This window comes from Lissotriton helveticus, chromosome 12 (genome assembly GCF_964261635.1).
Source record: "Lissotriton helveticus chromosome 12, aLisHel1.1, whole genome shotgun sequence".
Taxonomy (NCBI): domain Eukaryota; kingdom Metazoa; phylum Chordata; class Amphibia; order Caudata; family Salamandridae; genus Lissotriton; species Lissotriton helveticus.
The window spans coordinates 130,122,978-130,147,462 of NC_136073.1; the positions used below are offsets into that span (position 1 = coordinate 130,122,978).

The 24,485-nt window shown below is 45.5% G+C and overlaps 5 non-coding genes across 5 annotated transcripts; all 5 read right to left on the reverse strand.

The window, feature by feature from the left end:
- Nucleotides 1-4,755: 4,755 nt before the first annotated feature.
- TRNAS-AGA (transfer RNA serine (anticodon AGA)) lies at nucleotides 4,756-4,837 on the reverse strand. The gene has a single exon. It is a non-coding gene; the product is annotated as a tRNA-Ser (tRNA).
- A 2,840-nt stretch (nucleotides 4,838-7,677) lies between these two features.
- TRNAS-AGA (transfer RNA serine (anticodon AGA)) lies at nucleotides 7,678-7,759 on the reverse strand. Its single transcript has one exon. It is a non-coding gene; the product is annotated as a tRNA-Ser (tRNA).
- Nucleotides 7,760-9,407: 1,648 nt separating this feature from the next.
- On the reverse strand, nucleotides 9,408-9,489 carry TRNAP-AGG (transfer RNA proline (anticodon AGG)). The gene has a single exon. It is a non-coding gene; the product is annotated as a tRNA-Pro (tRNA).
- An 11,732-nt stretch (nucleotides 9,490-21,221) lies between these two features.
- TRNAS-AGA (transfer RNA serine (anticodon AGA)) lies at nucleotides 21,222-21,304 on the reverse strand. Its single transcript has one exon. It is a non-coding gene; the product is annotated as a tRNA-Ser (tRNA).
- Nucleotides 21,305-24,157: 2,853 nt separating this feature from the next.
- TRNAS-AGA (transfer RNA serine (anticodon AGA)) lies at nucleotides 24,158-24,238 on the reverse strand. The gene has a single exon. It is a non-coding gene; the product is annotated as a tRNA-Ser (tRNA).
- Nucleotides 24,239-24,485: the final 247 nt, after the last annotated feature.

The following is a 24,485-nucleotide window of genomic DNA, read 5'->3' on the forward strand; positions in this document are numbered from 1 at the left end:
TATTGGGTGGGGTGCAGCAGCCTCTCCTGGATGACAGATTGTCTACAACCAGAGTCCAGAAGGGCTCTCACTTTTTTCTGATTAACCAGGACGCTTACATAGAAGGAGGGTCCCATTTCGGCGGTGTACATCACTGCTTTCGGTATGTATCCAACCTCCATGGGTTCTTCTGTTGTTCGTCTATGTGGGCACATCCGAGCTATGTGCCCCCAGTCCCCGCACTCAAAGCATTGCGGCCCTTTCATGGTGGGTTGTTCCAGTCGGAAAGGTCGAGGTCTGAGAGGCTCAGGGATCGTCTTCTTTTTGTCTGGTTTTTGTGGGGGCGCACTGGCCTTACTGCCTTTGTCCGTATCCCAAGGGAATGATCGGGGAGCGGCCCTGGTGTAGTTGGCTGCCATCTCGATGGCCTGAGCGGCCGTTAACCCCGGATGCTGTCGCAACCACCTCTGTGTGCCATATGGTAAGGCCTCCATGAATTGTTCCAGTATTATACTGGTCATGACTTCGTCCTTGCTTCTGCTACCAGGTCTCAGCCATTTCTCGGCTGCCATCTTAATTCTCAAGTACAGAGTTTTGGGGTTCTCTCCTGCGTTCCCCTTCTCTTTCCTGAACCTGAGCCGGTAGGCCTCTGCATCCATCCCTAAGTGGTCCAGTATCACTTCCTTGACCTCATTATAGGACGCGGTGCCGGAGTGGTTGGCTACCTGATAGGCCGTTTGGGCCTCGCTAGTCAGTAGAGGAGCCAAAAAGAAGGGCCATTTCTCCTCGGCCCACCCACAAGCCCTTGCTGCCCGTTCAAAATTGAGTAGAAATGCATCGGGGTCTTCCCCCGCCACGTATTTTTGAAGCGCCACTCCAGTCGGGTGTGGTCCTATGGGTCTTCTATCCGTAGGTAGTACAGCGCCGGGGGCCTGTACCGTCTTTTGAATACTGTCCATCTGTTGAGACATTGTAGTGCGGAAGAGCTCCCTGTCAGCGTCCGCTGTGTTAATCTGTTGGCTCACGGCCCATTCCAGCTTCTGTTGCCCTTCTATGAGAGTCTGGATCACCTGGTCCATCGCCATGGTCGGGTTTGTAGGGGGAGATCCCACTTCTGACACCAGTGTAGGCGGGGGTGAAGGGACGACCAAGGCACCAGGTGTAGAGGGCAATGCAGGCTTTATTTTCAAAGAGCTTTTATAGACAAAAGTCCTTCTCCGTCTCTGTGTCAGGCGGTCACGGGATGGCGCTCCGGGCTCCGTGGTGGTGTTCTTGTCTTTACTGGGATTCTGTTCGGTCTTGGTCTTGGGGAAGAGTAGGGGAATCCAGGCCAGCTCATCCACATGAAAGAAACCAGAAATAAGGGATGGCGTTAGGTCAGGTTCTACCCAGAGCTGCACCTTGAGGGCCGGGGTAGTGAGGAAAACCCTTGTGGATAGTGCTTAGACACAGCGCTCTTTACTCAGTGCACGGTGAGCGTAGGTGGGGATAGGAGGTGAGGGACAGGGTCGGAAAGGGGGAATGGAGGGGGGGGAAAGGTCACACAACGGGGAGGCAACAAACAAGGGCTTTTTACACTTCTTTAAACGTGAGCCCTCCGGCTCCCCACCCAGGCTGCCCAACGCCGCCGTACCTGTGACAGCCACACTCCTCCCTCGGGAGTGTGGCACGGCGGGTCACGGGGTCGTTGGCCTCCTGGCTCTCCTTCTGCTCTCCCGGCCTCTCCTCGATCTCCTTTCAGGTTCTCCGCTCCTTCTCCGTCCTCGTCTCCGCTCTTCGTCGCCTTCTCTCCCTCCTTCCGCTCTCCCGGGGTGTAAACACTCCCTCCGTACAGTACTTCCTGGTTTTTGGCCATTCCGGCCGGGATGACGTCGTTAGGGGGCGGGGCTTCCTCTTCGGAAGCATAGGTCCAGTTAAAGGGGCAGCTGCTGTCGTCGGGTGCGTCTATGTCGTCTTGCTTGTTTCTCCACGGGTCAGTCTGTAATGGGCAAGGGGTTGCAGGGTCAGCGGGGCGCGGACACCACCAATCCCCCTGAGACAGCCCACCTCCCGCTCCCCCGTTACAGTATATCTCTAGTTTGGAAAAGGATAGGCTTTCATGCATACTCTCATGTGGCACTCAAGTTTTTTGGACCCTATTGCACTCTGTTTTCGTGCTGCTTTTAGTCTATGGCCCATATTACAGAAGTCTACCATCTTTGAGTATTTGAGGCTCCTTTGTAAGTGCTTTATCTTTTTTACTTGAAGAGCTATATAATAAAAGGGTCAGGGAAAGATTGCATTTATGGAAGATAAAAGAAGGCACACTTGTCTCACCAAATGCCGTAGAGAAACCTGATGTTTTACTCATGTTATCCTTAGTTTGTTTTTGTTAGACCTTGCATTCTTAAGGTGGCCTCAACCCTACCTTATTGCTTTTCAACTACGCATTTTGCTGTATCTTTTTGTTGGCCTTAGGACTCTGATCACTTTATCGCTACTAATCAGTGCTGAAGTGCACGTGCTTCTTCCCTAATCATGTGTGTAATTGGAGTATACCTGACTGACAGATTTAATTGACTTGAAAAGCCCCTTGTAAAGTGGTATACCATATACCCAGGAACTGATTGTGCCGCCCAAAGAAGTAGCATTTCAAACCTGTCTCAAGCCTGCTACTGCAGTGCCTGTGCTGCAGTGTACTGCCACTTCGACTTGCCATTTAAAACTACTTGCCAAGCCTTAAACTCCAACTTTATTACATATAATTAACCCCTAAGGTAGGCCCTAGGTAGTCCTAGGGTCAGCATGCTATGTAAGGAAAAGGTAAGACATGTACTGTGGTAGTTTGCATGTCCTGGTAGTACCAAACAGTCTATTACATTTTTCACTACAGTGAGGTCTGCGCCTCTCATAGGTTAGCATTGGGTATTCCCTTATACTTTTTGGGGGGTAATTCCATATCAGAGAGGAGAAGCTGTATTTATTTATTGATAAATCCTATTTACTGGTGAGGTTGGATTTAACTTTACTATTTTATAAATGCCATTTTTAGAGAGTGAGCATTTCTCTGCACTTACTGCTCTATTTGCCTGAAAACCTGTCTCCAATTGACGTCTGGATTGGGCCGCGAGACAGCTACATTTGTGCATTCCCTCTAGACAGCCACAACACAGGTCACTCAACTGCAATTGCATTCATCTGCATTCTGATTGGCATGGGGGAGAGCTCCATTCCCCCACCGCAAATAGGTTCAAGAACGATAATTTATGTCAGTAGGTACAATATAGCTACATCTTATAATCATGTGTGTTTAAATAATTTGTCGTTAGATCGTTTAAATATTTTAAAGGATCTGTTTTTAATAGACATTTTACAAAAACAACTGGTACATTTGGTAATTCTGTAGAAGAAAAACCCAACTGCCGTGACATTGCCAACCACAATGCCGTGACTCGGATTCGAACCCAGGTTGCTGCGGCCACAACGCAGAGTACTAACCACTATACGATCACGGCGAGCTACTTGGTCTCAATAACAAACAGTGACATGGAGAATTTATAATTCGGAACACTCATGGAACTCCTGTGATAGGCTGAATGTGTTCATTGCTTCCTCATTCTTTATACAAAGGCTTTGTCTCCTCAGTGGTTGATAGGCTGAAACTGTTTCCTGGCCGCCTGCTTGTGAACTGCCAGGAGTCAAAGATCACACATACACTTGTGGGCCTGTGATGGGACACCAATGCAGAGAAACACACCTGGCGCAGATCTTCTATTCTGTCTAGTAGACCTGCATCTCCCCTGTACCTCCTCAAGCCATCTGTATGTGAAGCAAGAAAGAGTTAAGGAGCGGTCCATCTACACTTTTATAGGGAGGATGCTGCCGTGAGCTCCTCCCAGCTAATCACACAAACAGCAGTAAAGCAAGATAACTACACAGTTAGGGGGGACTGCATGGTTAGGGTTTTGAGGAATTATTGAAACTGACCTCAGTGACCCATGATCAGAGCTGTGGCTAATGACTGCGTGCCTAATTATGATGAAGCAAGCACCATGGCTCATAGGGGCCCCACAACACGCTTTTCTTAGCTCAATTAAAGTATAAACCTCTGCCATGTATGAGTGGTAAAGGCTTGTTAATTTGGTTGCTTTTCCAATTCACGTCTGACAACAAGATGAAGGAACACTGGGACATCAGAAGCTTTGGAAAGTAGCCACCAACCTCAGAGAAAGAGAGAAAGAGGAAAAAGGCAGTATGAGGTGTGGAGAAAACAGCAGAAGGTACAAGGAGCTCAAATGAGATTAATGGCGCCTAAATAGAGCACGTAAAGGAACAGTTACAAATCTAAGAAAAGGGAAAGAAAGACTAGGAAAAAAACACGGAAAGAGCCTGTAGATAAAATTCTCTTCCTGGGACAGCAGGCTAAGAGAAATTACACAGGGAGCAGTTAAGCTTGTAACACGGGGAGAATAGAAAAGAAAATGCAGTTTTATGAAGTGTGTTTGCATAATCCAGCAAGCACTTTTGTTTTATTTTTCTATTTGCTTCTTTTATTGGTAAAGTATGTTTCAAGTGCATGAATGGTATGACTGAGAGAGCCAGGGTATAATAATTTGAAGTGTTTGCACCAGCGTTAATGTTGGACGAGAGTTATAGCAAAGATATGAAAGGGGTAGCGATAATAAATATGTGAAAGGGCAATAGTGACACCAAAATAAGCCACCTATTTATAAAACTGACATGGAAGAAATTCTAAAGGTTAACTTCTGAAATTGTAGCCAATGTTAAAATGTTTCTCCTTGTTGGCAAGATTCGAACCAGCGCGGGGAGACCCCAATGGATTTCTAGTCCATCGCCTTAACCACTCGGCCACAACAACTGACTGTAAGTTATGTGCAAATAATCTGTATGAAAGTTTTCAAGGTGTCCCACAGCAAATTCCAGGTATTCTGCAATGCATTTTTTAAAATAATGTTTTTTTCAGCAGGCACATTCTCTCCTAAAAACAAAAATTGCATGAGTATATCTCTAGTTCGGAAAAGGATAGGCTTTCATGCATACTCTCATGTGGCACTCAAGTTTTTGGGACCCTATAGCACTCTGTTTTCGTGCTGCTTTTAGTCTATGGCCCATATTACGGAAGTCTACCATCTTTGAGTATTTGAGGCTCCTTTGTAAGTGCTTTATCTTTTTTACTTGAAGAGCTATATAATAAAGGGGTCGGGGAAAGATTGCATTTATGGAAGATAAAAGAAGGCACACTTGTCTCACCAAATACTGTAGAGAAACCTGATGTTTTACTCATGTTATCCTTAGTTTGTTTTTGTTAGACCTTGCATTCTTAAGGTTGCCTCAACCCTACCTTATTGCTTTTCACCTACGCATTTTGCTGTATCTTTTTGTTGGCCTTAGGACTCTGATCACTTTATCGCTACTAATCAGTGCTGAAGAAGTGCACGTGCTTCTTCCCTAATCATGTGTGTAATTGTAAGTAATTTACTTAAAAGCCCCTTGTAAAGTGGTATACCATATACCCAGGGACTGATTGTGCCGCCCAAAGAAGTAGCATTTCAAACCTGTCTCAAGCCTGCTACTGCAGTGCCTGTGCTGCAGTGTACTGCCACTTCAACTTGCCATTTAAAACGACTTGCCAAGCCTTAAACTCCAATTTTATTACATATAATTAACCCCTAAGGTAGGCCCTAGGTAGTCCTAGGGGCATCATGCTATGTAAGTAAAAGGTAAGACATGTACTGTGGTAGTTTGCATGTCCTGGTAGTACCAAACAGTCTATTACATTTTTCACTACTGTGAGGTCTGCCCCTCTCATAGGTTAGCATTGGGTATTCCCTTATACTTTTTGTGGGGTAATTCCATATCAGAGAGGAGAAGCTTTATTTATTTATTGATAAATCCTATTTACTGGTGAGGTTGGATTTAACTTTATTATTTTATAAATGCCATTTTTAGAGAGTGAGCATTTCTCTGCACTTACTGCTCTATTTGCCTGAAAACCTGTCTCCAATTGACGTCTGGATTGGGCTGCGAGACAGCTACATTTGTGCATTCCCTCTAGACAGCCACAACACAGGTCACTCAACTGCAACTGCATTCATCTGCATTCTGATTGGCATGGGGGAGAGCTCCATTCCCCCCACCGCAAATAGGTTCAAGAACGATAATTTATGTCAGTAGGTACAATATAGCTACATCTTATAATCATGTGTGTTTAAATAATTTGTCGTTAGATCATTTAAATATTTTAAAGGATCTGTTTTTAATAGACATTTTACAAAAACAACTGGTACATTTGGTAATTCTGTAAAAGAAAAACCCAACTGCCGTGACATTGCCAACCACAATGCCGTGACTCGGATTCGAACCGAGGTTGCTGCGGCCACAACGCAGAGTACTAACCACTATACGATCACGGAAAGCTACTTGGGCTCACTAACATACAGTGACATGGAGAATTTATAATTCGGAACACTCAGGGAACTCCTGTGATAGGCTGAATGTGTTCATTGATTCCTCATTCCTTATACAAAGGCTTTGTCTCCTCAGTGGTTAATAGGCTGAAACCGTTTCCTGGCCGCCTGCTTGTGAACTGCCAGGAGTCAAAGATCACACATACACTTGTGGGCCTGTGATGGGACACCAATGCAGAGAAACACACCTGGCACAGATCTTCTATTCTGTCTATTAGACCTGCATCTCCCCTGTACCTCCTCAGCCATCTGTATGTGAAGCAAGAAAGAGTTAAGGAGCGGTCCATCTACACTTTTATAGGGAGGATGCTGCCGTGAGCTCCTCCCAGCTAATCACACAAACAGCAGTAAAGCAAGATAACTACACAGTTAGGGGGGACTGCATGGTTAGGTTTTTGAGGAATTATTGAAACTGACCTCAGTGACCCATGATCAGAGCTGTGGCTAATGACTGCGTGCCTAATTATGATGAAGCAAGCACCATGGCTCGTAGGGGCCCCACAACACGCTTTTCTTAGCTCATTGAATTAAAGTATAAACCTATGCCATGTATGAGTGGTAAAGGCTTGTTAATTTGGTTGCTTTTCCAATTCACGTCTGACAACAAGATGAAGGAACATTGGGGCATCAGAAGCTTTGGAAAGTAGCCACCAACCTCAGAGAAAGAGAGAAAGAGGGAAAAGGCAGTATGAGGTGTGGAGAAAACAGCAGCAGGTACAAAGAGCTCAAATGAGATTAATGGCGCCTAAATAGAGCACGTAAAGGAACAGTTACAAATCTAAGAAAAGGGAAAGAAAGACTAGGAAAAAAACACGGAAAGAGCCTGTAGATAAAATTCTCTTCCAGGGACAGCAGGCTAAGAGAAATTACACAGGGAGCAGTTAAGCTTGTAACACGGGGAGAATAGAAAAGAAAATGCAGTTTTATGAAGTGTGTTTGCCTAATCAAGCAAGCACTTTTGTTTTATTTTTCTATTTGCTTCTTTTATTGGTAAAGTACGTTTCAAGTGCATGAATGGTATGACTGAGAGACCCAGGGTATAATAATTTGAAGTGTTTGCACCAGCGCTAATGTAGGACGAGAGTTATAGCAAAGATATGAAAGGGGTAGCGATAATAAATATGTGAAAGGGCAATATTGACACCAAAATAAGCCACCTATTTGTAAAACTGACATGGTAGAAATTCTAAAGGTTAACTTCTGAAATTGTAACCGATGTTAAAAAGTTTCTCGTTGTTGGCAGGATTCGAACCTGCGCGGGGAGACCCCAATGGATTTCTAGTCCATCGCCTTAACCACTCGGCCACAACAACTGACTGTAAGTTTTGTGCAAATAATCTGTATGAAAGTTTTCAAGGTGTCCCACAGCAAATTCCTGATATTCTGCAATGCACTTTTTAAAAATAATGTTTTTTTCAGCAGGCACATTCTCTCCTAAAAACAAAAATAAGGCTACATCTTATAATCATGTGTGTTTAAATAATTTGTCAATAGATCGTTTAAATATTTTAAAGGATCTGTTTTTAATAGACACAAAAACAACTGGTACATTTGGTAATTCTGTAAAAGAAAAACCCAACTGCCGCGACATTGCCAACCTCAATGCCGTGACTCGTATTCGAACCGAGGTTGCTGCGGCCACAACACAGAGTACTAACCACTATACGATCACAGCAAGCTACTTGGGCTCAATAACATACAGTGACATGGAGAATTTATAATTTGAAACACTCAGGGAACTCCTGTGATAGGCTGAATGTGTTCATTGCTTCCTCATTCCTTATACAAAGGCTTTGTCTCCTCAGTGGTTGATAGGCTGAAACCGTTTCCTGGCCGCCTGCTTGTGAACTGCCAGAAGTCAAAGATCACACATACACTTGTGGGCCTGTGATGGGAGACCAATGCAGAGAAACACACCTGGCGCAGATCTTCTATTCTGTCTATTAGACCTGCATCTCCCCTGCACCTCCTCAAGCCATCTGTATGTGAAGCAAGGAAAAGTTAAGGAGCGGTCCATCTACACTTTTATAGGGAGGATGCTGCCGTGAGCTCCTCCCAGCTAATCACACAAACAGCAGTAAAGCAAGATAACTACACAGTTAGGGGGGACTGCATGGTTAGGTTTTTGAGGAATTATTGAAACTGACCTCAGTGACCCTTGATCAGAGCTGTGGCTAATGACTGCGTGCCCAATTATGATGAAGCAAGCACCATGGCTCGTAGGGGCCCCACAACACGCTTTTCTTAGCTCATTGAATTAAAGTATAAACCTCTGCCATGTATGAGTGGTAAAGGCTTGTTAATTTGGTTGCTTTTCCAATTCACGTCTGACAACAAGATGAAGGAACATTGGGGCATCAGAAGCTTTGGAAAGTAGCCACCAACCTCAGAGAAAGAGAGAAAGAGGGAAAAGGCAGTATGAGGTGTGGAGAAAACAGCAGCAGGTACAAGGAGCTCAAATGAGATTAATGGCGCCTAAATAGAGCACATAAAGGAACAGTTAGAAATCTAAGAAAAGGGAAAGAAAGACTAGGAAAAAAACACGGAAAGAGCCTGTAGATAAAATTCTCTTCCTGGGACAGCAGGCTAAGAGAAATTACACAGGGAGCAGTTAAGATTGTAACACGGGGAGAATAGAAAAGAAAATGCAGTTTTATGAAGTGTGTTTGCCTAATCCAGCAAGCACTTTTGTTTTATTTTTCTATTTGCTTCTTTTATTGGTAAAGTAAGTTTCAAGTGCATGAATGGTATGACTGAGAGAGCCAGGGTATAATAATTTGAAGTGTTTGCACCAGCGCTAATGTAGGACGAGAGTTATAGCAAAGATATGAAAGGGGTAGCGATAATAAATATGTGAAAGGGCAATAGTGACACCAAAATAAGCCACCTATTTATAAAACTGACATGGAAGAAATTCTAAAGGTTAACTTCTGAAATTGTAGCCGATGTTAAAAAGTTTCTCATTGTTGGCAGGATTCGAACCTGCGCGGGGAGACCCCAACGGATTCCTAGTCCATCGCCTTAACCACTCGGCCACAACAACTGACTGTAATTTGTGTGCAAATAATCTGTATGAAAGTTTTCAAGGTGTCCCACAGCAAATTCCTGGTATTCTGCAATGCACTTTTTAAAAATAATGTTTTTTTCAGCAGGCACATTCTCTCCTAAAAACAAAAATTGCATGAGTATATGTAGGCGGGGGTGAAGGGACGACCAAGGCACCAGGTGTAGAGGGCAATGCAGGCTTTATTTTCAAAGAGCTTTTATAGACAAAAGTCCTTCTCCGTCTCTGTGTCAGGCGGTCACGGGATGGCGCTCCGGGCTCCGTGGTGGTGTTCTTGTCTTTACTGGGATTCTGTTCGGTCTTGGTCTTGGGGAAGAGTAGGGGAATCCAGGCCAGCTCATCCACATGAAAGAAACCAGAAATAAGGGATGGCGTTAGGTCAGGTTCTACCCAGAGCTGCACCTTGAGGGCCGGGGTAGTGAGGAAAACCCTTGTGGATAGTGCTTAGACACAGCGCTCTTTACTCAGTGCACGGTGAGCGTAGGTGGGGATAGGAGGTGAGGGACAGGGTCGGAAAGGGGGAATGGAGGGGGGGGAAAGGTCACACAACGGGGAGGCAACAAACAAGGGCTTTTTACACTTCTTTAAACGTGAGCCCTCCGGCTCCCCACCCAGGCTGCCCAACGCCGCCGTACCTGTGACAGCCACACTCCTCCCTCGGGAGTGTGGCACGGCGGGTCACGGGGTCGTTGGCCTCCTGGCTCTCCTTCTGCTCTCCCGGCCTCTCCTCGATCTCCTTTCAGGTTCTCCGCTCCTTCTCCGTCCTCGTCTCCGCTCTTCGTCGCCTTCTCTCCCTCCTTCCGCTCTCCCGGGGTGTAAACACACCCTCCGTACAGTACTTCCTGGTTTTTGGCCATTCCGGCCGGGATGACGTCGTTAGGGGGCGGGGCTTCCTCTTCGGAAGCATAGGTCCAGTTAAAGGGGCAGCTGCTGTCGTCGGGTGCGTCTATGTCGTCTTGCTTGTTTCTCCACGGGTCAGTCTGTAATGGACAAGGGGTTGCAGGGTCAGCGGGGCGCGGACACCACCAATCCCCCTGAGACAGCCCACCTCCCGCTCCCCCGTTACATTCCTCCCCACCGGGATTCGACCGCTCGGGTAGAATAGGGATACGGGAAAGAAAGTCCGCATTCCCGTTGTGGATACCTTTCCTATGTACAACAGTGAAGGCAAATGGCTGCAGAAACAAAAACCACCTGAGGATCCTAGTGTTCTGCGAACGGTTTCTCTGCATCCACTGTAATGGGGCATGATCAGAATACAGGGTGAAGGCTTTACCCTCCAAGTAATATCGAAGCTTGTCCACCGCCCACCGTATTGCCAAGCATTCCTTCTCTACTGTGGGGTACTTCTGTTCCCTTGGATGTAGTTTTCTGCTCACATACAAGATAGGGTGTTCGAGTCCGTCAGCTCCTTCCTGGGACAACACCGCACCTAAGCCAGTGTCGGAGGCGTCGGTGGCCAGGGAAAAGGGCTTCTCAAAGTCTGGAGAAATCAAGATGGGGCTCGAAGTGATCGCCTCCTTCAGGGCTTGGAAGGCCCTACAAGACACCTCCGAGGGGGGGCTGGGTAAGGAGTTCCTTACATGTTTTTGTAGTAAGTCCGTCAAAGGGGAAGAGGTGGCCGCGAAGTTTGGGATAAAACGTCTATAGTACCCGATAAGCCCCAGAAAAGCCCTTAAGTCTCTTTTGGTCGCAGGGAACGGCGTCTTGGTAATGGCTTTGATCTTTTCTTCTTGTGGGGCTATCACGCCATTCCCCAACATGAACCCCAGATACTTCACTTTGGAAAAGGCTGCTCTAGATTTCCTGGCGTTTACGTGTAGTCCGGCCGATTGCAGGGCCCAAAGGACTTCGGTCACATGGCCCAGGTGTTCCCCCCAGGTGTTGCTAAAGACTACTATGTCGTCCAGATAGACCGAGCTATACTCGGTATGTGGGGCCAACACAGAGTTCATCAACCTCTGAAAAGTGGCGGGGGCACCGTGTAACCCGAAAGGGAGCACGTTAAATTCGAACAGCCCGTCTTCTGTGGCGAAGGCCGTTTTGTGCCTATCCCCCTCCCGCAGAGGCACCTGCCAATACCCTTTTGTCAGGTCAAATGTTGCGATATAGTGAGCTTCCCCTATTCGCTCAATCAGCTCGTCCACTCTCGGGATGGGAAAGGCGTCAAAGGAAGAAATCGAATTTAATGCTCTAAAGTCCATACAAAAACGGGTTGACCCGTCGGGTTTGGGGACCATAACAATGGGGGATGACCAGCTGCTCTTTGAGGGTCTGATGACTCCTAGCCTTAGCATGTCCTGTACCTCCCTTCTTACGTCGGCCCGTTTGGCTGCAGGAATGCGATATGCTTTCTGCTTGATGATCTGTCCCTCTTTGGTGTGTATTTGATGTTCTGCCATGTGGGTACACCCGGGGGTGTCAGAGAACAAAGGGGAAAAGGGACGTACAGCTTCCATCAATTCTTGTTTTTTTTCAGCGGTTATTTCAGGGTTCACCGGAAGGTGTTCCAAGGTCGTCTCCTGCCTGCTGGAAGGAAGGACCAAATTGGCGGGGCTGGGGGGTGGTCCTATCCATTTCTTTAGAAGATTGATGTGGAAGGTTTGTCTCCTGGAGGGTGACAGTTGCAACCTATATGTAGTGCGCCCGATGGTCTCCACTACCTTAAACGGACCCTTCCACTCGCTCCTGAACTTTTGGGTGGACGATGGTAAGAGCACCAGTGCCCAATCCCCTATCCGTAAGGTTCGCCATTTTTTTCCCTTATTGTACTGAAACCTTTGGTTGGTTTGTGCTTTTTCTAGATTGGAATATGCTAGGTCTCTTAGCTTGCCCAGGCGGGACCTCAACTGTTGTGTGTATTCCAGTAGGGATCGTTGCTCCGCGGCCTCCTCCCCCTCCCAGGCTTCTCTGGTGATTTCTAGTAGAGACCTAGGCTGGCGACCGTATAGGAGCTCGAATGGCGAAAACCCCAGGCTACTCTGGACTTGGGATCTCACAACATAAAGGGCCAGAGGTAACACCCTATCCCAATCCTTTGTCTCTGTGCTCAGCATTTTTTTTAAGGTTGTTTTCAGTGTGCGGTTATACCGCTCAACGAGGCCGTCTGTTTGGGGATGGTATGCGGAAGTCCGGATGTGCCGAAGGTCCAGCAGCTTGCATACTTCTGTCATCATCCTTGAAACGAACGGGGTCCCTTGATCCGTTAGGATCTCCCTCGGAAACCCAACCCGGGAGAACAGCTCCACCAGTTTGTCTGCCACATTCTTGGTAGTGGGCGCACTGAGGGGAAAAGCCTCCGGGAACCTGGTGTTGTAGTCAACCACTACCAAGGCATAAGTGTTTCCTCTAGAGGTGCGGGGTAAGGGTCCAATGAGATCCATCCCCACCCTTTCCCAGGGGTTGCCAATGACGGGTAACGGTTGGAGGGGAACGGCAGGGGGTCTAGTAAGGTTCTTCTTCTGGCATACCTCACACTGTCTACAATATGCTTCCGCTTCTTTGTAGATTCCTGGCCAGTAGAACAGGCGTAGGATGTTTTGAGTTGTTTTCTCAGCTCCGCTATGCCCTGCGGTTAAGTGGGTGTGGGCATAGAACAGGATCTGTTCCCTGCAGTCTTTCGGAACCACGAGTTGTCTGTGTTCCCCAGCCTTCCCTTCTCTATACAGGAGGTCCTTTTCGATCAGAAACCGGGGGTACCCCGTTGTGGGGTTGTTTTGGGCCACATGTGCCGCTTCCCACGCATTCAGGAGGGTGGGATCGTTGGCCTGGGCGAACTTGAAACCCCTATCGAGGGCCCAGGGTTCTATCGACAGGTATGCTCCTGCCGGACTATCTTGCAGTTCCCTCTTGAACAAGGACAGGAAGTCTGGGTTATCTACGCCTATGATCAACTCCTCGGGCAAAGTACCCACTACACCCACCTTTACCAAGCACGGCTCTCTACCCTTCGGGTGTAATGTAATGCATGCCAAGGGGTAGGGCTTCACATCCCCGTGCACACATCTGATGTGTACTATGCCTTGGTGTCTGTATTGGGTGGGGTGCAGCAGCCTCTCCTGGATGACAGATTGTCTACAACCAGAGTCCAGAAGGGCTCTCACTTTTTTCTGATTAACCAGGACGCTTACATAGAAGGAGGGTCCCATTTCGGCGGTGTACATCACTGCTTTCGGTATGTATCCAACCTCCATGGGTTCTTCTGTTGTTCGTCTATGTGGGCACATCCGAGCTATGTGCCCCCAGTCCCCGCACTCAAAGCATTGCGGCCCTTTCATGGTGGGTTGTTCCAGTCGGAAAGGTCGAGGTCTGAGAGGCTCAGGGATCGTCTTCTTTTTGTCTGGTTTTTGTGGGGGCGCACTGGCCTTACTGCCTTTGTCCGTATCCCAAGGGAATGATCGGGGAGCGGCCCTGGTGTAGTTGGCTGCCATCTCGATGGCCTGAGCGGCCGTTAACCCCGGATGCTGTCGCAACCACCTCTGTGTGCCATATGGTAAGGCCTCCATGAATTGTTCCAGTATTATACTGGTCATGACTTCGTCCTTGCTTCTGCTACCAGGTCTCAGCCATTTCTCGGCTGCCATCTTAATTCTCAAGTACAGAGTTTTGGGGTTCTCTCCTACGTTCCCCTTCTCTTTCCTGAACCTGAGCCGGTAGGCCTCTGCATCCATCCCTAAGTGGTCCAGTATCACTTCCTTGACCTCATTATAGGACGCGGTGCCGGAGTGGTTGGCTACCTGATAGGCCGTTTGGGCCTCGCTAGTCAGTAGAGGAGCCAAAAAGAAGGGCCATTTCTCCTCGGCCCACCCACAAGCCCTTGCTGCCCGTTCAAAATTGAGTAGAAATGCATCGGGGTCTTCCCCCGCCACGTATTTTTGAAGCGCCACTCCAGTCGGGTGTGGTCCTATGGGTCTTCTATCCGTAGGTAGTACAGCGCCGGGGGCCTGTACCGTCTTTTGAATACTGTCCATCTGTTGAGACATTGTAGTGCGGAAGAGCTCCCTGTCAGCGTCCGCTGTGTTAATCTGTTGGCTCACGGCCCATTCCAGCTTCTGTTGCCCTTCTATGAGAGTCTGGATCACCTGGTCCATCGCCATGGTCGGGTTTGTAGGGGGAGATCCCACTTCTGACACCAGTGTAGGCGGGGGTGAAGGGACGACCAAGGCACCAGGTGTAGAGGGCAATGCAGGCTTTATTTTCAAAGAGCTTTTATAGACAAAAGTCCTTCTCCGTCTCTGTGTCAGGCGGTCACGGGATGGCGCTCCGGGCTCCGTGGTGGTGTTCTTGTCTTTACTGGGATTCTGTTCGGTCTTGGTCTTGGGGAAGAGTAGGGGAATCCAGGCCAGCTCATCCACATGAAAGAAACCAGAAATAAGGGATGGCGTTAGGTCAGGTTCTACCCAGAGCTGCACCTTGAGGGCCGGGGTAGTGAGGAAAACCCTTGTGGATAGTGCTTAGACACAGCGCTCTTTACTCAGTGCACGGTGAGCGTAGGTGGGGATAGGAGGTGAGGGACAGGGTCGGAAAGGGGGAATGGAGGGGGGGGAAAGGTCACACAACGGGGAGGCAACAAACAAGGGCTTTTTACACTTCTTTAAACGTGAGCCCTCCGGCTCCCCACCCAGGCTGCCCAACGCCGCCGTACCTGTGACAGCCACACTCCTCCCTCGGGAGTGTGGCACGGCGGGTCACGGGGTCGTTGGCCTCCTGGCTCTCCTTCTGCTCTCCCGGCCTCTCCTCGATCTCCTTTCAGGTTCTCCGCTCCTTCTCCGTCCTCGTCTCCGCTCTTCGTCGCCTTCTCTCCCTCCTTCCGCTCTCCCGGGGTGTAAACACTCCCTCCGTACAGTACTTCCTGGTTTTTGGCCATTCCGGCCGGGATGACGTCGTTAGGGGGCGGGGCTTCCTCTTCGGAAGCATAGGTCCAGTTAAAGGGGCAGCTGCTGTCGTCGGGTGCGTCTATGTCGTCTTGCTTGTTTCTCCACGGGTCAGTCTGTAATGGGCAAGGGGTTGCAGGGTCAGCGGGGCGCGGACACCACCAATCCCCCTGAGACAGCCCACCTCCCGCTCCCCCGTTACAGTATATCTCTAGTTTGGAAAAGGATAGGCTTTCATGCATACTCTCATGTGGCACTCAAGTTTTTTGGACCCTATTGCACTCTGTTTTCGTGCTGCTTTTAGTCTATGGCCCATATTACAGAAGTCTACCATCTTTGAGTATTTGAGGCTCCTTTGTAAGTGCTTTATCTTTTTTACTTGAAGAGCTATATAATAAAAGGGTCAGGGAAAGATTGCATTTATGGAAGATAAGAGAAGGCACACTTGTCTCACCAAATGCCGTAGAGAAACCTGATGTTTTACTCATGTTATCCTTAGTTTGTTTTTGTTAGACCTTGCATTCTTAAGGTGGCCTCAACCCTACCTTATTGCTTTTCAACTACGCATTTTGCTGTATCTTTTTGTTGGCCTTAGGACTCTGATCACTTTATCGCTACTAATCAGTGCTGAAGTGCACGTGCTTCTTCCCTAATCATGTGTGTAATTGGAGTATACCTGACTGACAGATTTAATTGACTTGAAAAGCCCCTTGTAAAGTGGTATACCATATACCCAGGAACTGATTGTGCCGCCCAAAGAAGTAGCATTTCAAACCTGTCTCAAGCCTGCTACTGCAGTGCCTGTGCTGCAGTGTACTGCCACTTCGACTTGCCATTTAAAACTACTTGCCAAGCCTTAAACTCCAACTTTATTACATATAATTAACCCCTAAGGTAGGCCCTAGGTAGTCCTAGGGTCAGCATGCTATGTAAGGAAAAGGTAAGACATGTACTGTGGTAGTTTGCATGTCCTGGTAGTACCAAACAGTCTATTACATTTTTCACTACAGTGAGGTCTGCGCCTCTCATAGGTTAGCATTGGGTATTCCCTTATACTTTTTGGGGGGTAATTCCATATCAGAGAGGAGAAGCTGTATTTATTTATTGATAAATCCTATTTACTGGTGAGGTTGGATTTAACTTTACTATTTTATAAATGCCATTTTTAGAGAGTGAGCATTTCTCTGCACTTACTGCTCTATTTGCCTGAAAACCTGTCTCCAATTGACGTCTGGATTGGGCCGCGAGACAGCTACATTTGTGCATTCCCTCTAGACAGCCACAACACAGGTCACTCAACTGCAATTGCATTCATCTGCATTCTGATTGGCATGGGGGAGAGCTCCATTCCCCCACCGCAAATAGGTTCAAGAACGATAATTTATGTCAGTAGGTACAATATAGCTACATCTTATAATCATGTGTGTTTAAATAATTTGTCGTTAGATCGTTTAAATATTTTAAAGGATCTGTTTTTAATAGACATTTTACAAAAACAACTGGTACATTTGGTAATTCTGTAGAAGAAAAACCCAACTGCCGTGACATTGCCAACCACAATGCCGTGACTCGGATTCGAACCCAGGTTGCTGCGGCCACAACGCAGAGTACTAACCACTATACGATCACGGCGAGCTACTTGGTCTCAATAACAAACAGTGACATGGAGAATTTATAATTCGGAACACTCATGGAACTCCTGTGATAGGCTGAATGTGTTCATTGCTTCCTCATTCTTTATACAAAGGCTTTGTCTCCTCAGTGGTTGATAGGCTGAAACTGTTTCCTGGCCGCCTGCTTGTGAACTGCCAGGAGTCAAAGATCACACATACACTTGTGGGCCTGTGATGGGACACCAATGCAGAGAAACACACCTGGCGCAGATCTTCTATTCTGTCTAGTAGACCTGCATCTCCCCTGTACCTCCTCAAGCCATCTGTATGTGAAGCAAGAAAGAGTTAAGGAGCGGTCCATCTACACTTTTATAGGGAGGATGCTGCCGTGAGCTCCTCCCAGCTAATCACACAAACAGCAGTAAAGCAAGATAACTACACAGTTAGGGGGGACTGCATGGTTAGGGTTTTGAGGAATTATTGAAACTGACCTCAGTGACCCATGATCAGAGCTGTGGCTAATGACTGCGTGCCTAATTATGATGAAGCAAGCACCATGGCTCATAGGGGCCCCACAACACGCTTTTCTTAGCTCAATTAAAGTATAAACCTCTGCCATGTATGAGTGGTAAAGGCTTGTTAATTTGGTTGCTTTTCCAATTCACGTCTGACAACAAGATGAAGGAACACTGGGACATCAGAAGCTTTGGAAAGTAGCCACCAACCTCAGAGAAAGAGAGAAAGAGGAAAAAGGCAGTATGAGGTGTGGAGAAAACAGCAGCAGGTACAAGGAGCTCAAATGAGATTAATGGCGCCTAAATAGAGCATGTAAAGGAACAGTTACAAATCTAAGAAAAGGGAAACAAAGACTAGGAAAAAAACACGGAAAGAGCCTGTAGATAAAATTCTCATCCTGGGACAGCAGGCTAAGAGAAATTACACAGGGAGCAGTTAAGCTTGTAACACGGGGAGAATAGAAAAGAAAATGCAGTTTTATGAAGTGTGTTTGCCTAATCCAGCAAGCACTTTTGCTTTATTTTTCTATTTGCTTCTTTTATTGGTAAAGTAAGTTTCAAGTGCATGAATGGTATGACTGAGAGAGCCAGGGTATAATAATTTGAAATGTTTGCACCAGCGCTAATGTAGGACGAGAGTTATAGCAAAGATATGAAAGGGGTAGCGATAATGAATATGTGAAAGGGCAATAGTGACTCCAAAATAAGCCACCTATTGATAAAACTGACATGGAAGAAATTCTAAAGGTTAACTTCTGAAATTGTAGCCGATGTTAAAAAGTTTCTCGGTGTTGGCAGGATTCAAACCTGCGTGGGGAGACCCCAATGGATTTCTAGTCCATCACCTTAACCACCCAACCACAACAACTGACTGTAAGTTTTGTGCAAATAATCTGTATGAAAGTTTTCAAGGTGTCCCACAGCAAATTCCTGGTATTCTGCAATGCACTTTTTAAAAATAATGTTTTTTTAAGCAGGCACATTCTCTCCTAAAAACAAAAATTGCATGAGTATATCTCTAGTTTGGAAAAGGATAGGCTTTCATGCATACTCTCATGTGGCACTCAAGTTTTTTGGACCCTATTGCACTCTGTTTTCGTGCTGCTTTTAGTCTATGGCCCATAATACAGAAGTCTACCATCTTTGAGTATTTGAGGCTCCTTTGTAAGTGCTTTATCTTTTTTACTTGAAGAGCTATATAATAAAGGGGTCAGGGAAAGATTGCATTTATGGAAGATAAAAGAAGGCACACTTGTCTCACCAAATGCCGTAGAGAAACCTGATGTTTTACTCATGTTATCCTTAGTTTGTTTTTGTTAGACCTTGCATTCTTAAGGTGGCCTCAACCCTACCTTATTGCTTTTCACCTACGCATTTTGCTGTATCTTTTTGTTGGCCTTAGGACTCTGATCACTTTATTGCTACTAATCAGTGCTGAAGTGCACGTGCTTCTTCCCTAATCATGTGTGTAATTGGAGTATACCTGACTGACAGATTTAATTGACTTGAAAGCCCCTTGTAAAGTGGTATACCATATACCCAGGGACTGATTGTGCCGCCCAAAGAAGTAGCATTTCAAACCTGTCTCAAGCCTGCTACTGCAGTGCCTGTGCTGCAGTGTACTGCCACTTCGACTTGCCATTTAAAACTACTTGCCAAGCCTTAAACTCCAATTTTATTACATATAATTAACCAAAAGGTAGGCCCTAGGTAGTCCTAGGGGCATCATGCTATGTAAGTAAAAGGTAAGACATGTACTGTGGTAGTTTGCATGTCCTGGTAGTACAAAACAGTCTATTACATTTTTCACTACTGTGAGGTCTGCCCCTCTCATAGGTTAGCATTGGGTATTCCCTTATACTTTTTGGGGGGTAATTCCATATCAGAGAGGAGAAGCTTTATTTATTTATTGATAAATCCTATTTACTGGTAAGTTTGGATTTAACTTTACTATTTTATAAATGCCATTTTTAGAGAGTGAGCATTTCTCTGCACTTACTGCTCTATTTGCCTGAAAACCTGTCTCCAATTGACGTCTGGATTGGGCTGCGAGACAGCTACATTTGTGCATTCCCTCTAGACAGCCACAATACAGGTCACTCAACTGCAACTGCATTCATCTGCATTCTGATTGGCATGGGGGAGAGCTCCATTCCCCCACCGCACATAGGTTCAAGAACGATAATTTATGTCAGTAGGTTCAATATAGCTACATCTTATAATCATGTGTGTTTAAATAATTTGTCGTTAGATCGTTTAAATATTTTAAAGGATCTGTTTTTAATAGACATTTTACAAAAACAACTGGTACATTTGGTAATTCTGTAAAAGAAAAACCCAACTGCCGTGACATTGCCGTGACTCGGATTCGAAACAAGGTTGCTGCGGCCACAACGCAGAGTACTAACCACTATACGATCACGGCGAGCTACTTGAGCTCAATAACATACAGTGACATGGAGAATTTATAATTCGGAACACTCAGGGAACTCCTGTGATAGGCTGAATGTGTTCATTGCTTCCTCATTCCTTATACAAAGGCTTTGTCTCCTCAGTGGTTAATAGGCTGAAACCGTTTCCTGGCCGCCTGCTTGTGAACTGCCAGGAGTCAAAGATCACACATACACTTGTGGGCCTGTGATGGGACACCAATTCAGAGAAACACACCTGGCGCAGATCTTCTATTCTGTCTAGTAGAACTGCATCTCCCCTGTACCTCCTCAAGCCATCTGTATGTGAAGCAAAAAGAGTTAAGGAGCGGTCCATCTACACTTTTATAGGGAGGATGCTGCCGTGAGCTCCTCCCAGCTAATCACACAAACAGCAGTAAAGCAAGATAACTACACAGTTAGGGGGGACTGCATGGTTAGGTTTTTGAGGAATTATTGAAACTGACCTCAGTGACCCATGATCAGAGCTGTGGCTAATGACTGCGTGCCTAATTATGATGAAGCAAGCACCATGGCTCATAGGGGCCCCACAACACGCTTTTCTTAGCGCATTGAATTAAAGTATAAACTTCTGCCATGTATGAGTGGTAAAGGCTTGTTAATTTGGTTGCTTTTCCAATTCACGTCTGACAACAAGATGAAGGAACATTGGGGCATCAGAAGCTTTGGAAAGTAGCCACCAACCTCAGAGAAAGAGAGAAAGAGGGAAAAGGCAGTATGAGGTGTGGAGAAAACAGCAGCAGGTACAAGGAGCTCAAATGAGATTAATGGCGCCTAAATAGAGCACATAAAGGAACAGTTACAAATCTAAGAAAAGGGAAAGAAAGACTAGGAAAAAAACACGGAAAGAGCCTGTAGATAAAATTCTCTTCCTGGGACAGCAGGCTAAGAGAAATTACACAGGGAGCAGTTATGCTTGTAACACGGGGAGAATAGAAAAGAAAATGCAGTTTTATGAAGTGTGTTTGCCTAATCCAGCAAGCACTTTTGTTTTATTTTTCTATTTGCTTCTTTTATTGGTAAAGTAAGTTTCAAGTGCATGAATGGTATGACTGAGAGAGCCAGGGTATAATAATTTGAAGTGTTTGCACCAGCGCTAATGTAGGACGAGAGTTAAAGCAAAGATATGAAAGGGGTAGCGATAATAAATATGTGAAAGGGCAATAGTGACACCAAAATAAGCCACCTATTTATAAAACTGACATGGAAGAAATTCTAAAGGTTAACTTCTGAAATTGTAGCCGATGTTAAAATGTTTCTCGTTGTTGGCAGGATTCGAACCTGCGCGGGGGGACCCCAATGGATTTCTAGTCCATCGCCTTAACCACTCGGCCACAACTGACTGTAAGGTTTGTGCAAATAATCTGTATGAAAGTTATCAAGGTGTCCCACAGCAAATTCCTGGTATTCTGCAATGCACTTTTTAAAAATAATGTTTTTTTCAGCAGGCACATTCTCTCATAAAAACAAAAATTGCATGAGTATATCTCTAGTTTGGAAAAGGATAGGCTTTCATGCATACTCTCATGTGGCACTCGAGTTTTTGGGACCCTATTGCACTCTGTTTTCGTGCTGCTTTTAGTCTATGGCCCATATTACAGAAGTCTACCATCTTTGAGTATTTGAGGCTCCTTTGTAAGTGCTTTATCTTTTTTACTTGAAGAGCTATATAATAAAGGGGTCAGGGAAAGATTGCATTTATGGAAGATAAAAGAAGGCACACTTGTCTCACCAAATGCTGTAGAGAAACCTGATGTTTTACTCACGTTATCCTTAGTTCGTTTTTGTTAGACCTTTCATTCTTAAGGTGGTCTCAACCCTACCTTATTGCTTTTCACCTCTGCATTTTGCTGTATCTTTTTGTTGGCCTTAGGACTCTGATCACTTTATTGCTACTAATCAGTGCTGAAGTGAACGTGCTTCTTCCCTAATCATGTGTGTAATTGGAGTATACCTGACTGACAGATTTCATTGACTTGAAAGCCCCTTGTAAAGTGGTATACCATATACCCAGGGACTGATTGTGCCGCCCAAAGAAGTAGCATTTCAAACCTGTCTCAAGCCTGCTACTGCAGTGCCTGTGCTGCAGTGTACTGCCACTTCGACTTGCCATTTAAAACTACTTGCCAAGCCTTAAACTCCAATTTTATTACATATAATTAACCCCTAAGGTAGTCCCTAGGTAGTCCTAGGGGCATCATGCTATGTAAGTAAAAGGTAAGACATGAACTGTGGTAGTTTGCATGTCCTGGTAGTACCAAACAGTCTATTACATTTTTCACTACTGTGAGGTCTGCCCCTCTTATAGGTTAGCATTGGGTATTCCCTTATACTTTTTTGGGGGTAATTCCATATCAGAGAGGAGAAGCTTTATTTATTTATTGATAAATCCTATTTACTGGTGAGGTTGGATTTAACTTTACTATTTTATAAATGCCATTTTTAGAGAGTGAGCATTTCTCTGCACTTACGGCTCTATTTGCCTGAAAACCTGTCTCCAATTGACGTCTGGATTGGGCTGCGAGACAGCTACATTTGTGCATTCCCTCTAGACAGCCACAACACAGGTCACTCAACTGCAACTGCATTCATCTGCATTCTGATTGGCATGGGGGAGAGCTCCATTCCCCCCACCGCAAATAGGTTCAAGAACGATAATTTATGTCAGTAGGTACAATACAGCTACATCTTATAATCATGTGTGTTTAAATAATTTGTCGTTAGATCGTTTAAATATTTTAAAGGATCTGTTTTTAATAGACATTTTACAAAAACAACTGGTACATTTGGTAATTCTGTAAAAGAAAAAGCCAACTGCCGTGACATTGCCAACCACAATGCTGTGACTCGGATTCGAACCGAGGTTGCTGCGGCCACAACGCAGAGTACTAACCACTATACGATCACGGCGAGCTACTTGGGCTCAATAACGTTCAGTGACATGGAGAATTTATAATTCGGAACACTAAGGGAACTCCTTTGATAGGCTGATTGTGTTCATTGCTTCCTCTTTCCTTATACAAAGGCTTTGTCTCTTCAGTGGTTGATAGGCTGAAACCGTTTCCTGGCCGCCTGCTTGTGAAATGCCAGGAGTCAAAGATGACACATACACTTGTGGGCCTGTGATGGGACACCAATGCAGAGAAACACACCTGGCGCAGATCTTCTATTCTGTCTAGTAGACCTGCATCTCCCTTGTACCTCCTCATGCCATCTGTATGTGAAGCAAGAAAGAGTTAAGGCGCGGTCCATCTACACTTTTATAGGGAGGATGCTGCCGTGAGCTCCTCCCAGCTAATCACACAAACAGCAGTAAAGCAAGATAACTACACAGTTAGGGGGGACTGCATGGTTAGGTTTTTGAGGAATTATTGAAACTGACCTCAGTGACCCATGATCAGAGCTGTGGCTAATGACTGCGTGCCTAATTATGATGAAGCAAGCACCATGGCTCGTAGGGGCCCCACAACACGCTTTTCTTAGCTCATTGAATTCAAGTATAAACCTCTGCCATGTATGAGTGGTAAAGGCTTGTTAATTTTGTTGCTTTTCCAATTCACGTCTGACAACAAGATGAAGGAACATTGGGGCATCAGAAGCTTTGGAAAGTAGCCACCAACCTCAGAGAAAGAGAGAAAGAGGGAAAAGGCAGTGTGAGGTGTGAAGAAAACAGCAGCAGGTACAAGGAGCTCAAATGAGATTAATGGCACCTAAATAGAGCAGGTAAAGGAACAGTTACAAATCTAAGAAAAGGGAAAGAAAGACTAGGAAAAAAACACGGAAAGAGCCTGAAGATAAAATTCTCTTCCTGGGACAGCAGGCTAAGAGAAATTACACAGGGAGCAGTTAAGCTTGTAACTCGGGGAGAATAGAAAGGAAAATGCAGTTTTATGAAGTGTGTTTGCCTAATCCAGCAAGCACTTTTGTTTTATTTTTCTATTTGCTACTTTTATTGGTAAAGTAAGTTTCAAGTGCATGAATGGTATGACTGAGAGAGCCAGGGTATAATAATTTGAAGTGTTTGCACCAGCGCTAATGTAGGACGAGAGTTATAGCAAAGATATGAAAGGGGTAGCGATAATAAATATATGAAATGGCAATAGTGACAACAAAATAAGCCACCTATATATAAAACTGACATGGAAGAAATTCTAAAGGTTAACTTCTGAAATTGTAGCCGATGTTAAAAAGTTTCTCGTCGTTGGCAGGATTCGACCTGCGCGGGGAGACCCCATTGGATTTCTAGTCCATCGCCTTAACCACTCGGCCACAACAACTGAATGTAAGTTTTGTACAAATAATCTATATGAAAGTTTTCAAGGTGTCCCACAGCAAATTCCTGATATTCTGCAATGCACTTTTTAAAAATAATGTTTTTTTCAGCAGGCACATTCTCTCCTAAAAACAAAAATAAGGCTACATCTTATAATCATGTGTGTTTAAATAATTTGTCGTTAGATCGTTTAAATATTTTAAAGGATCTGTTTTTAATAGACATTTTACAAAAACAACTGGTACATTTGC